General features: G+C 49.1%; 1 long non-coding RNA gene across 1 annotated transcript in view; it reads left to right on the forward strand.

The window, feature by feature from the left end:
- LOC107119325 overlaps nt 1-5419 on the forward strand; it is a 20980-nt gene extending 15561 nt beyond the window's left edge. Inside the window, exon 3 of the long non-coding RNA XR_001482794.1 lies at nt 5335-5419. This is a non-coding gene — a long non-coding RNA (uncharacterized LOC107119325). The remainder of the gene's footprint in view (nt 1-5334) is intronic.
- Nucleotides 5420-11631: the final 6212 nt, after the last annotated feature.

The following is an 11631-nucleotide window of genomic DNA, read 5'->3' on the forward strand; positions in this document are numbered from 1 at the left end:
TTAAAGGCAGCTGCGTTAAAAGAGAATGTAATCAAAATTTGCTACCGGTGGTATTTAGCACCGGCTAGGTTGGCCAAATTCTATCCTGGTCATAACAATTTATGTTGGAAATGTAAAACTCAAATCGGCTCGTTCTACCATGTTTGGTGGACGTGTGACACAGTAAAAGTCTACTGGAAAATGATACACCAGGCGATCACCCAGGCAACAAAAAAACAACTACCACTGGAGCCCGAAATCTTTCTATTAAATATTCTACCTGACAATTGGGCAAAAAAAGATACGCATGTCATGATTAATCTCCTGACGGCAGCCAGGATTCTATTAGCAAGTTATTGGAAAAAAAATGAAATTCCAGATAGGCTGGACTTTATAAATAAAATAACTGAAATAATAGAAATGGATAACTTAACACAGAAACTCCAAGGGAGAACAAATTCAGTATTCATATCCATGTGGTCCAATGTGCAGGACTGGATTGAAAGAAATGTATGAGATTATCTTTGGAATTCTATCTGCTCTTAATTGGTTTGAAGTGGCTATTTAAACTCTGTAATATCGAATTTATTGACAGCTCAGGATTGATTTTAGGATTAGGGATAGGGAGGGGGGAGGAGGATGGGATTAGGGTGCAACCTGGTGGTGGTATTTTACATGTGATATTTCTAATAAAAACTCATTAAAAAAAAAAAAAAAGATTTGCAGCTGATCTGGGGTTTGGTCAAGCCACGGTTTATTGCCACTGCTTTTGAAATCCAATCTGAGGAAATCTTCCAAATCCTGTGTGATAGGTTTAGGGTCTCACGGCAGGGGGGAAACAGCTGTGCTTTGTGTGCTCTACACTTCGAGACAGACCAGGCCCGAGATTTGGTCTGGGTCTGCCACAGCAGCAGAAAAGGCAAAGCGTGCCCAATCCGTTGGCTTTTTGGGCATCCGGGAGCCTCCCGCGAAACGGAGACAGCCGGGCTCGGCCTCCCCTGGTCCCGAATCCAAAACAGAATCCGCGTGAGCCCGCGGTGCCGAAGTGATCGAGATTGATGCGGGACTTGAGCCGCGTGCCACTTTTGTCTGACAATCCGGACTGATCTGGGCCATTCTGTATGCATGACATGCAGCTGCTTCTGTCTCAAGGAGGATTCTTTTTAAATTGCCTTCGGGTTGAGACCTGGCCGTGACGCGCTCTGGGAGCTTTGGGGAGAAGGAGGTGTGATCTGAGGTGGAAGTGGAGATGTTTGGGGAGCGGCCGCCTCGCTCTTCAGCCGCTCTTTGTCATTTGCTCCCTGTTAACTCGAGGCAGAGGCCTGTCAGTCTTGTTCCCTGCTCCAGCACTGTAGCCTCATGCGACCGCCAAGAAGGCACTCCTAAAACTGTAAGTAAAGGTAAAGGGTTTCCCTTGCTCGAAAGCCGGTCGAGTCCGACTCTAGGGTTGCGGTGCTCATCTCTGTTTCAAAGCCGAAGAGCCAGCAGGGCTCTTCTGTTCTGAGCTTGCAGGAGAGGAGAGGACTCAGCCTCTTCAGTTGTAGCTGTGGGTGATAACGAGCTGTCTGGACTCATTGGAAGCTAAGCGAAAAACTCAGGCAGAAGTTGAGACCCGAGACGGATTGAAACGGACTTAGCTTTGGACTGTGGGACGACGCGTTTCTAGCATGAAGCAATGAGTCAGCAAGACGAGTAGGTGTAACGGAAGCATCTGACGGCTTTTTTGCCATCTCGGAAGCGTGGGCTGCTTGTTGGAGTTGTGAATAACACGAAATGGGTGATAGGAGAGACTCGCTGCGTTCAGGCAACTCGGAAACATACTGGCCTGCGCCACGATGGCTGGGGAAGAAAAACGCCCCAGTATTAGAAGGTGAAGAAAGCACCCCAGTATGTATGACTCTAACAGGAACATTGCAGACTGCACATATACTTCCACAGCCTGCAGTTCAGCGTCTCCCTCTCAAGGGTTAATGTGAATAATAGCAGGTCCGTCCACCTTGCAGGTGTTACTAACAGGCCAGTAGCCAGGATATTTTTGTTCAGGGGGCATTAAAATGTTTAAGGGGGCAGTTAAATTACAGTTAATTAAATTAGTCTGAATGCCTGTCTTAAAGGGGGGGGGGCTCCAAGCAGTGCTCCTGCTTAGCTGTGCAGTCCTGTGAGCAGAAATTCTACTTTGTGAGCTACCGGCATTGAAGTTGTGAGCGAGCCAATTTGGCTCCTGCATCAATCCGTTTGCTCTGGAGCCATCCCTTCCTGAGCTGAGACAGAAATGTGTGAGCCGGAGGCTCAAAAACTTTGAGCTAGCTCACACTAACTCAGCTTAGAGGTAACACTGGCTCCTGTAAGAAGTGGACATCTAGTCACCCTAAGTCCTCCCCTCTCTCAGGGTTTCAGTTCCTGGGGGAAAAACCAGCTCAATGGGCATTTAATTGCCTTTTGAGTTCCCTTCCACCGGGCAAGAAAACTTAGAGAGCCAGTTTGGTGTCGTGGTGAAGTGCGCGGACTCCAATCTGGGAGTACCGGGAAGGGAAAGGAGTTTGTAAGCTGCTCTGAGACTCCAAGTGAAGGGCGGGGTATAAATCCAATCTCCTCCTCCTCCTCCTTCCCCTCCCCACAACAGACACCCTGTGAGGTGGGTGGGGCTGAGAGAACTCTGACACAAACTGCTCTTTTTCAAGGACAGCTGTGCCAGAGCTTGTAACTGACCCAAGGTCAAATCAGCAGGTGCAAGTGGAGGAGTGGGGACTCAAACCCGGTTCTCCCAGATTAGAGTCCGTGCACTTAACCACTACACCAAACTGGCTCTAAAGGGAAGCAGATCAGACTCGCTGATACAGATTACACGGTGCATACGGTAGTAAATGTATGGCCATCTCTGGACAGTCTGGCTTTGGGGGGTGGTCAGCAAGAGGAGGAGCCTTGAGCCTCTGTTACCCCTTCTCGTGGGGTCTCGTTGGAGCATCTCGTCAGCTACTGCGAAAAGCTGGATTAGAGGGACTGTTGTCCCGATCCCTTCGGGTTTGGCTCTTCTGGCGTTCACCGAAAGCACGTTGCAACGCCGTGCGGTGACATCTTTCTGTGGGGAAGCGAAGCCTGTGTGTAAATTGCAACGTCAAGTTGCAGCCGACTTGTTGTGACCCTGCAGGGTTTTCTAGGCAAGGGACTAACGGACGTGGTTTGCCAGGGCCTCCCTCTGCACAGCGACGCTGGACTTCTGCGGTGGTCTCCCATCCCTGTACTAATCTGCTTAGCTTCCGAGATCCAATGAGATCAGTTTAGCCTGGGCCAAAGTGGAGCACGGTGACCAGTGTTCCCTCTAAGCTGAGTTAGTGTGAGCTCACAGTTTTTTAGCCTCCGGTTCTTTATATCAGCTCAGGAAGGATGGGGCTCCAGAGCAAACAAATCGCTCGCTCACAACTTTCATGCCAGTAGCTCACAAAGTAGAATTTTTGCTCACAGGACTCCACAGCTTAGAGGGAACATTGACGGCGACATTTATTTTATTTAAAATATTTATATGCCCGCCTTTCTCCTGAGCATCACAAGGGACTACCGTTCTTTTGCCTTTTAATTTATTTATTTTTTATTTACATTAGACTTGATATCCCGCTCTTGTCCCATGGCTAGGGTCTCAGAGCGGCTTACAGGGTTTCTGGTGCTAATCACCTGTGTTCCTAGCTAGGGCCACAATGTATGAAGGGGGGGTGGGACAACCTACCGGCACCCCCTCTGTGGTGGCTATTGCTGTTTCTCCGTTGGCTCGGCATGGTCGGGTCTCCTGGTCCAGCGGGTTGTTCTTTCTCTGGCGTTCTCTGGCGTCTCCGGCGTTCAGTGGTGGTGATCTCCTCCTTAGGCGCGCAGCTCCGCCTACTTTCCGGCCTGGCCACGTCCTTTCTGGCTCCGCTGAGCCGGAGCTCGGCATCTGCGCATGCCCCTTTCTTCTCTCTTCACGGCGGCCCTCAATGTACTCCTTCTCCGCCGCCAGGGATCGCTCAAACGCGCACCTTGCCTTGCTCGCCGCCGCCTTGCTCGCCGCACCACCAATGCCGTCCACGCCAGGATAGCCGCCGCCGCCATCGTTGCCGCCACTGCCGCTGTCTCCGCTATCTCCGCCATCTTTAATAACTTTCGCTATCCTTCCACTTCTGTTCCTAACAGATCTTTCTTGGGTCAGTGTTGCATGGGGGCTCGGGAGATAGTGTAGAGCTCCATGGATGTGTTAGCCTTAGTGATCAGATTATTCAGTTGCTTCCCAGAGCACAGATGCCGCAGAATCGTTCGTTCCCCGCAGGTTGAGAGATTGGGCTAGAGCAGCAAATGATATAGAGATGCAGCATGTAGAAGAAGAAGAAGAAGAGATTGGATTTATACCCCCACCCTTCACTACCCAAAGGAGTCTCAGAGCGGCTTACAAACTCCTTTCCCTTCCCCTCCCCACAACAGACACCCTGTGAGGTAGGCAGGGCTGAGAGAGCTCTGACAGAAACTGCTCTTTTTCAAGGACAGCTCTTATCAGAACTACAGCTTGCCCAAGGTCATCCAGCCAGGTGCAAATGGAGGAGTGGGGAATCAAACCCCATTCTCCTAGATTAGAGTCTGTGCACTTAACCATTCCACCAAACTGTAGCTGCCTTCTTGGATTTCACAGCCGTCTGTGATTATTTCGTGAAGGTATTTCTTGCAGTCAACTTTCTTGCAGTAAATTAGCCATTACCTGAATCTTTGCCTTGCTGCCAGCTAGATGATCAGCTGACTAATGCTTCTTGGACTGGAGGGGGGGGGATTCAGCATTCTTTGTCTTTTAAATAAGACAATTAAACTTGGTTTATTTGTTGTCGCAGTTTGAAGCCTTGAAATCTGATATACTCGGGCATGTTTAGACCCGGCCCAGGCTACCTTTTACGCTGTGTACAGTTTAAGTTTCTCTTGTAAAATTTCCCCAAGATATAAAGGAAATATCTGCTGTATCCGAAGAAGTGAGCAGGGACTCACGAAAACAGCATCCCCTGCCCCAATTGTAGTTAGTCTTTAAGGTGCCACTGGTCTCTTGCTCTTTTCTACTGCTGAAGAAGTGACCAGTGGCTCACGAAAGCTCACCCCCTGCCACAGATTTTGTTAAAGGCGCTACTGGACTATTATCTCTTCTACTGCTGAAGAAGTGAGCCGTGACTCACAAAAGCTCCTCCCCTGCTACATATTTTCTTAGTCTTTCAGGTGCTCCTGGACCTCTTGCTCTTTTCTGCTGCTACGGACAGACTAACACAGGCACCCAACTTGATCTGCATACCTTTGCCTACTTGCTAATGGCCGGTCAGTGTGTCTTCTAACTCTCCAAAATGTCTCCTTTTGCAGATATGAGCCTCAGAGCGATATCCCTTCAGATGTGGACACAGAGCAAGATCGGGTCTTTTTCATTAAGGCGGTTGCTCAGTTTATGGTGAGTCTGTTCGGGATGGAATGCCAAACCCATTTATTTCAGGGGTCCGCGCTGTCAGACAGGGGTGCCAGGTCCGGCTCTTTGTTTCGCCTGAATGCTGCTTGCTTTGTTCCTCACGCAAGTCAGAAAAGACAGATTAGGAGCGTTATTTCCTGCCTTACTTCCATTCGGTATGCTATAGCTTCTAAAAAGGAGAAGAATTCACAAATAGCGTTCAAGAGACCCAGTACACAAAAGCTCTGTGGAAACAGTCCCATCAGCTTCAAAAAAAGGAGAAGAATTCACAATAGGTACAGCTGCAAATAGCGTACAAGAGACCCAGTACACAAAAGCTCTGTGGAAACAGTCCCATCAGCTTCAGCTGATAATGGAGATGGGCCTGGAAAAGTCTGCCAGTCTTCAGCCGATTTCTAACTCTTCTTCCCTGTTCCCTGACCTCCACTTCATTGCGGGTGAAGCTTGATGGATGTCTTTGTCCGCACAGCCTCAGTTTCTCTGTTTGAGAACGCTGCTGCAGAGTAGACGCAGCTGTAGTCTGCGTTGCGCCAGTCCTGTAAGAAACAGCAGCAAACTCCCACGCTCTTACTCTGGCCGAGCTCCTCGCTCATCTTGTCCTGTCATAAGCAGCCATCGCTGGTTTTGTGGTAAATGGATGCGGTGAGCTCTGTCCACTGAGCTTCCTGAGCGGAAGCCCCCCCCCCAGACTGACAAGGAGCTGTCCAGTGCTGAAAATTGTCTTCCTGAAAGAGCTGGCGATTGTCCGGGAAGATAGAGTGGGCTGAGTTTTCATGGTGTTTGGGATGGCTTGTGGAGTTGGGAAGCAAAGGCTCACTAACACAGTTTTGTGGTTGGAGAGCCAGTTTGGTGCAGTGGTTAAGTGCGCAGACTCTAATCTGGGAGAACCGGGTTTGATTCCCCCACTCCTCCTCCACTTGCACCTGGCTGGATGACCTTGGGCAAGCCGTAGTTCTGAGAAGAGCTGTTCTTGAAAAAGGGTAGTTTCTGTCAGAGCTCTCTCAGCCCCACCTACCTCCCAGGGTGTCTGTTGTGGGGAGGGGAAGGGAAAGGAGTTTGTAAGCCGCTCTGAGACACCTTTGGGTAGTGAAGGGTGGGGTATAAATCCAATCTCTTCTCTTCTTCTTTATTTTGGGTAGGGCTAGTTTGTGAAACTGGGATTTGGCTTGAAAATCCTGTGTTGCCTTGACAAATGCCAGTGTCGTCATCTTCTCCCTCGCTTTCCCCCAAGGAATCCTGCTGGTATCCCTGTGAGTTTAGTCCTAGTGGGCAAGCCAGAGTTAAGCCGTGATGCCTTTGTTCATACGTTGCACAAAACCATGGTTTGGTGTAGTGGTTTTAGTGTCGTGGCTGGGAGCACGGATTCTAATCTGGGGGAACCGGGTTTGATTCCCCACGCCTCCACATGCAGCTGCTGGTGTGACCTTGGGTCAGTCAAAAGTTCTTTCGGAGCTGTTCTCTCAGGAGCAGTCCTCAAAGAGGTCTCTCACCCCCACCCGCCTCACAGGGTGTCTGTTGTGAGGAGAGGGAGGGAAATGAGATTGTAAACTGCTCTGAGACTCCTTCGGGTAGTGAAGGGCAGGGTATAAATCCAATCTCCTCTTCCTCCTCCTCCGACCTATGGCTCATAAGTCAACTTCAAACCATGGTTTCAGATCTTGGCTTGATGTCCCATAACAAAATATAGTTGGGTGCAGGCCTCTTTTTGTAGAAAGCCCAGCAGGAACTCATTAGCATAATAGGCCACACCCAACACCAGAAACTCATTAGCATATTAGGCCACACCCCTACCAGCACAGCTCATTAGCACATTAGGCCGCACCCCCGTGTTACCAGAAGTGTGGCCATCCAGCCACACCCACCTTTTGCTTCTTATTCTGTTTACCTTGTCTGTTGTCAAAACCCAGGGCCTTTTTTTGTAGCGTTCCTGCCCCAAAATAGCCCTGGTTGGGTGTAAGATGGTGACAAACAGAAATCTTCCTTCAGTTGCTCTGCAGACTCAGCTTTATCTGTGCTTTCTGACACCCTTCTAGTAGTTTAAGATATCCCATCTGGCTCTGCTTGGTCTAATTGGATCCAAACCGCCAGATTTTGGACTCCTTTGCACTCTCCAGTTACTGGTCAAATTGTTTAGCTTCTGGACAATACAGCAGCTGTGACTTCAAGAGCTGTATATCTCCCACTGCCTCTGAAAGACAGACAGACAGCCAAAATGGGGCCAAAAAAGTGACTGAGAAGGCATTCGGATTCACACTCACCTCTTGAAGTCGGCCAAACAGTTGCGCGTTGATGAACTTTTATTGAAAGAGCTAGTAAGGGACATCTTACTCCTCTCCAAATAAGTTCAACGCCTACTAACAGGTCAAGCGGTAATAGCTATTCTTCAAAGGCTTAATTATATTTCTAACAAGATCGACACACTCAACGATGCACTCAGTGCTCTTAATGAGAAAACATGCAATCTTTCACAAGGGAGCGAATAAGCTCCAAATATCTCTAAGATAAGCCCTCCAGACCTCCAATTTAAACTTAAATTCAAAGAAGTTTGCAGCCTCAGTGATCTTCCTGGGGGAAGCGATACTCGGAAGGGGAGAAAAAGCTTCTACTGCACTCTGCCCACAAACAAATCTAGTAGTGTTGTGCATCGCTTCTAGCCATTTAAATTGGGGTTGCTGAGCAGATGAAAAGAGAGGTCCTTCACTCCCCAAGCCAGCTTTTATGCATACAGAAACAACACCTCATTAACTTCATAAAAACTGAGAGACTCCTTAATAACCTCTGCAGGACGAGATTACTTTTAACCCTCGGCTGTTCTGCAATCCCTCTGATGTTACTAAAAATGCAGAGATTCCTCTCCTCCTCTGAAACTTCTGCCCATAGAGTTTTCATAGATGAGATGGTCCATCCGCTTTTTCCAAGGCCCATACCCACGGTTATCTGAGTCTTCTGACCTTGATTCAGCGGCTTCTGGAGGGGCAAATAACAAAGCGTCAGCAGCTCAAACACTCCTCCGCAGCTCTAACTGCTTAAGAGAGACTGTTTCTGGCGAGCAAGCGAACACCACCTCCACTTTGGACAATTAAAAAAATTATTTGCAGAATCTTCACCCCACGGCCAGGCCACTTAATTTATTCCTCCCGGTCAGACAGACATCCAAGAGCAGTCCAAGGCTCCAAGCCTGATACAGCATCAAAACCAGCGCCAACCCAGCACGTGAGAACAGCTCAGCTCTGTGACTCTACCAAGAGAAACTGCAATTCCGACTTCAGTAAGGCTCCAGTTCCAACTCCTGTAAGCACTGATAATGCATCCCAAAGGACAAGTACCCTATTCAGTAGTACATCTCCTATAATAAAGGCTCTTGGGTAGAGTTATCCTGATGAACCCGTGTGTTATGAGTCTGTGCCGAGTGATGGCTCAGATTTCTCAGACAAAGGGCTACCTGCTAGCCCTGAGCAGCTAATTGAACAGCCGGCTGCAGCTGGCCCTGAGCCAGAAGGAGAACAACAAGAGATCAGGTTACCAGCTGATCAGAAGTCATAGCCTACAGTTGAAACCGAGCCAACGTCTTGTAGCTCTGAAGCAGTAAACAAGTCTTCAGCAGCCACCCCCAGCCCAACTAGCTCACCCACACCCTTGCAGCGCCAATGCTATCAGAGATGCTCAGAGTTGTAAGAAAGGAGAAGAAGTGCGAGACTCACGGCCCATCGTCAGCTGTCAATTGAAGAGATGAATGAGTCGTTTCAGGATGAGTGGCAAGGAGCTGGCTGGGAGTTTAGCTCGTTAGGACTTGGCAATACATTCAGCCAGGAGAAGCAGGAGTTTGTGGACGCAGCAAGTGCACTTTGCTACTGAGCCGCCAACCTCGCTGCTACCAGACCTCTGCAACCTTGAACCTCGGACTGGGCCCGACAAACTGGCTTTTCTGGAACCCCCGACCTCAGACTGGACTTGGACTTGCTGCCTGGAACTCCTTGACCGTAGACTGGACTTTGGTAAACCTGCTCTCGGGAACCTCTCTTTTTTGGACTGGACTTTGGTTCCTCTCTGCAGCCTTGCCTGTGACCTGCCCTGCTGGACCCCAGCCCGTGCCTCCTGGGGAAGCTATCGGTACACCGTGGCTCCTGAAGAAGAGCTAAGTCATTCCGGGTGTAATTCTGCTCCCTGCCGCTTCATCAGATCTTGCGGCACCCATCCGACCTGGGCCACAAAAGACGTCACTGGCCCCTCTCCATCCACCTAACACGACTCTACCTAGTCTCCCCATGAAGGACTTGCGACATGACGTGGCTGAAGTTGTTCTGGCTTCCCCACCAAGGGAGGAAGATCGCGTGAGCCACTCGGATCGACAACCGCAGCTTCGTGGTAGCATGCGAATCCTCTCCTGGGACATCGCTGGCCGGCCATCCGAGAGAACTGATCCCTCCTTTCTGGAACACCAGTCGTCATTCTCCAAGAGACCTGGGCTCAAGCGCCTGTGACAGTAGATGGGATTCCCCACATGTGAATTATATGCCTCCGCTGTGGATTGGCTTTGGGGAAGGGGGAGAAGATCCCTCCCTAGCAGGGCTTTTTTTGTAGAAAAAGCCCAGCAGGAACTCATTAGCATAATAGGCCACACCCAACAGCAGGAACTCATTAGCCTATTAGGCCACGCCCCTGATAGTACAGCACATTAACATATTAGACCAGAAGTGTGGCTTGTTGTCAAAACCCAGGGCCTTTTTTTTGGAGCAGGAACCCCTTTGCATGTTAGGCCACACACCCCTAATGTAGCCAATCCTAATGAGTTTCTGCTGTTGGGTGTGGCCCATTATGCTAATGAGTTCCTTCTGGGTGTGGCCAACTCGGGAGCCGGCCGGAACTCCGATCCAGCCCCCAAATAGGCGTGCTCCCTAGGCTCCAATGTGCAAAGGATGGAGGAGCGTGTCAAACACCCCTCCTGCAAGCTGGAAGCATCAAACTCCCAAAGGACCCCCCCAGGCTGCCCCTCTACCTGCCCTCCAAGTTGTGTGCTAGGTAGGAATTAAATACAAGCAGAAATAAGGGACAGGGGAATGGGCAGAGATGGCTAAAGCTGCGTCAAGTAGTCCGCTTATTATTCCCTCCCAGTCGGAAGCTGAAGAGCAAAAAAGGTCCGGGGAGAAACCACTTTCTGATATCTCGGGGCAGTGCCGTGATGACAAATAGAAACAAAATTTCTTCAAGATGGACAGGGGTGTGTGTGGAAGCGTCAGGAAGGACCAGTCAGAGTTAAGATGCATAAGTGAAGCTGAGATTGGATCAAGGCGGCAAGATCCGCAGATGGCAGCAAATTAGCAACCAAATGCGAGAGCTGGCCAACAGAACAACGCCTGAGCCCGGCGCACGTATGTAACTAATTCCTTACTGAAGTCACCTGATGTTCTTGTTTTAGTAGCTGGCGATTTTAATGCCGGAGCCGGCCCCTCTGATGAAATGTTGTATTTAAGCAACAATGCTGTCCCCCCGCAGATGAGTCAGCATTTCCCTTACCCTCCCAGGCAATCCAAATGCTAAATAAAATTGGAAAGGATTTTGCTTAGCACAATTAGCAAACGGATCAGATTTGTTTATTTTGAATGGCCCAGTCGAGGGTGGTATTCCTGCAAGTACACATTGAGTTCAAGCCAAGCAGCTAGTACCGTCAATTTTTTTTGTCCTAGCTTTGCGCAAACTGCTTGATTATGTAGAGTATATCTAAGAGCTGGGAGCTGCCAAGGTATTGACCACTTGCCAATCGCCTTCTCATTAAAGATTCCAAATCTAACGGTTCACCTAGCTGAGAAATTTGATGCAGAGCGGACTCTTGGTTCTGGTTATAAAAGAATCAAATGGTTCAAAAATGTAGGTAAGCAGGCCAAGGATTTTCTCAGCTGCGACAGGATCGGCCAGCTCCTCAGGAAAACGATCAACGGCGTGCACTTTGAAGCCATCTTAGAGTGTTATCTACAAATCTCTAATGGATGTCAAGAACTGTGCACTAAAAGCAAACCCACCCTGGAGGCCCCGAGAGTAAAATACCCCACGCAACCATGGTTCGATCAGGAATGTTTGCCAGCGAAAAAAAATCAATAACCATAAGTCACAGAACATCTGCACCTTCTGACATATATGTGTTATAACAACAATACAAAAAAAACCTATTTATTTATTTGATTTAAGCCCCACCTTCTCTG

Source organism: Gekko japonicus, unplaced genomic scaffold (assembly GCF_001447785.1).
Source record: "Gekko japonicus isolate JY-2015 unplaced genomic scaffold, Gekko_japonicus_V1.1 scaffold4864, whole genome shotgun sequence".
Classification (NCBI taxonomy): Eukaryota; Metazoa; Chordata; class Lepidosauria; order Squamata; family Gekkonidae; genus Gekko; species Gekko japonicus.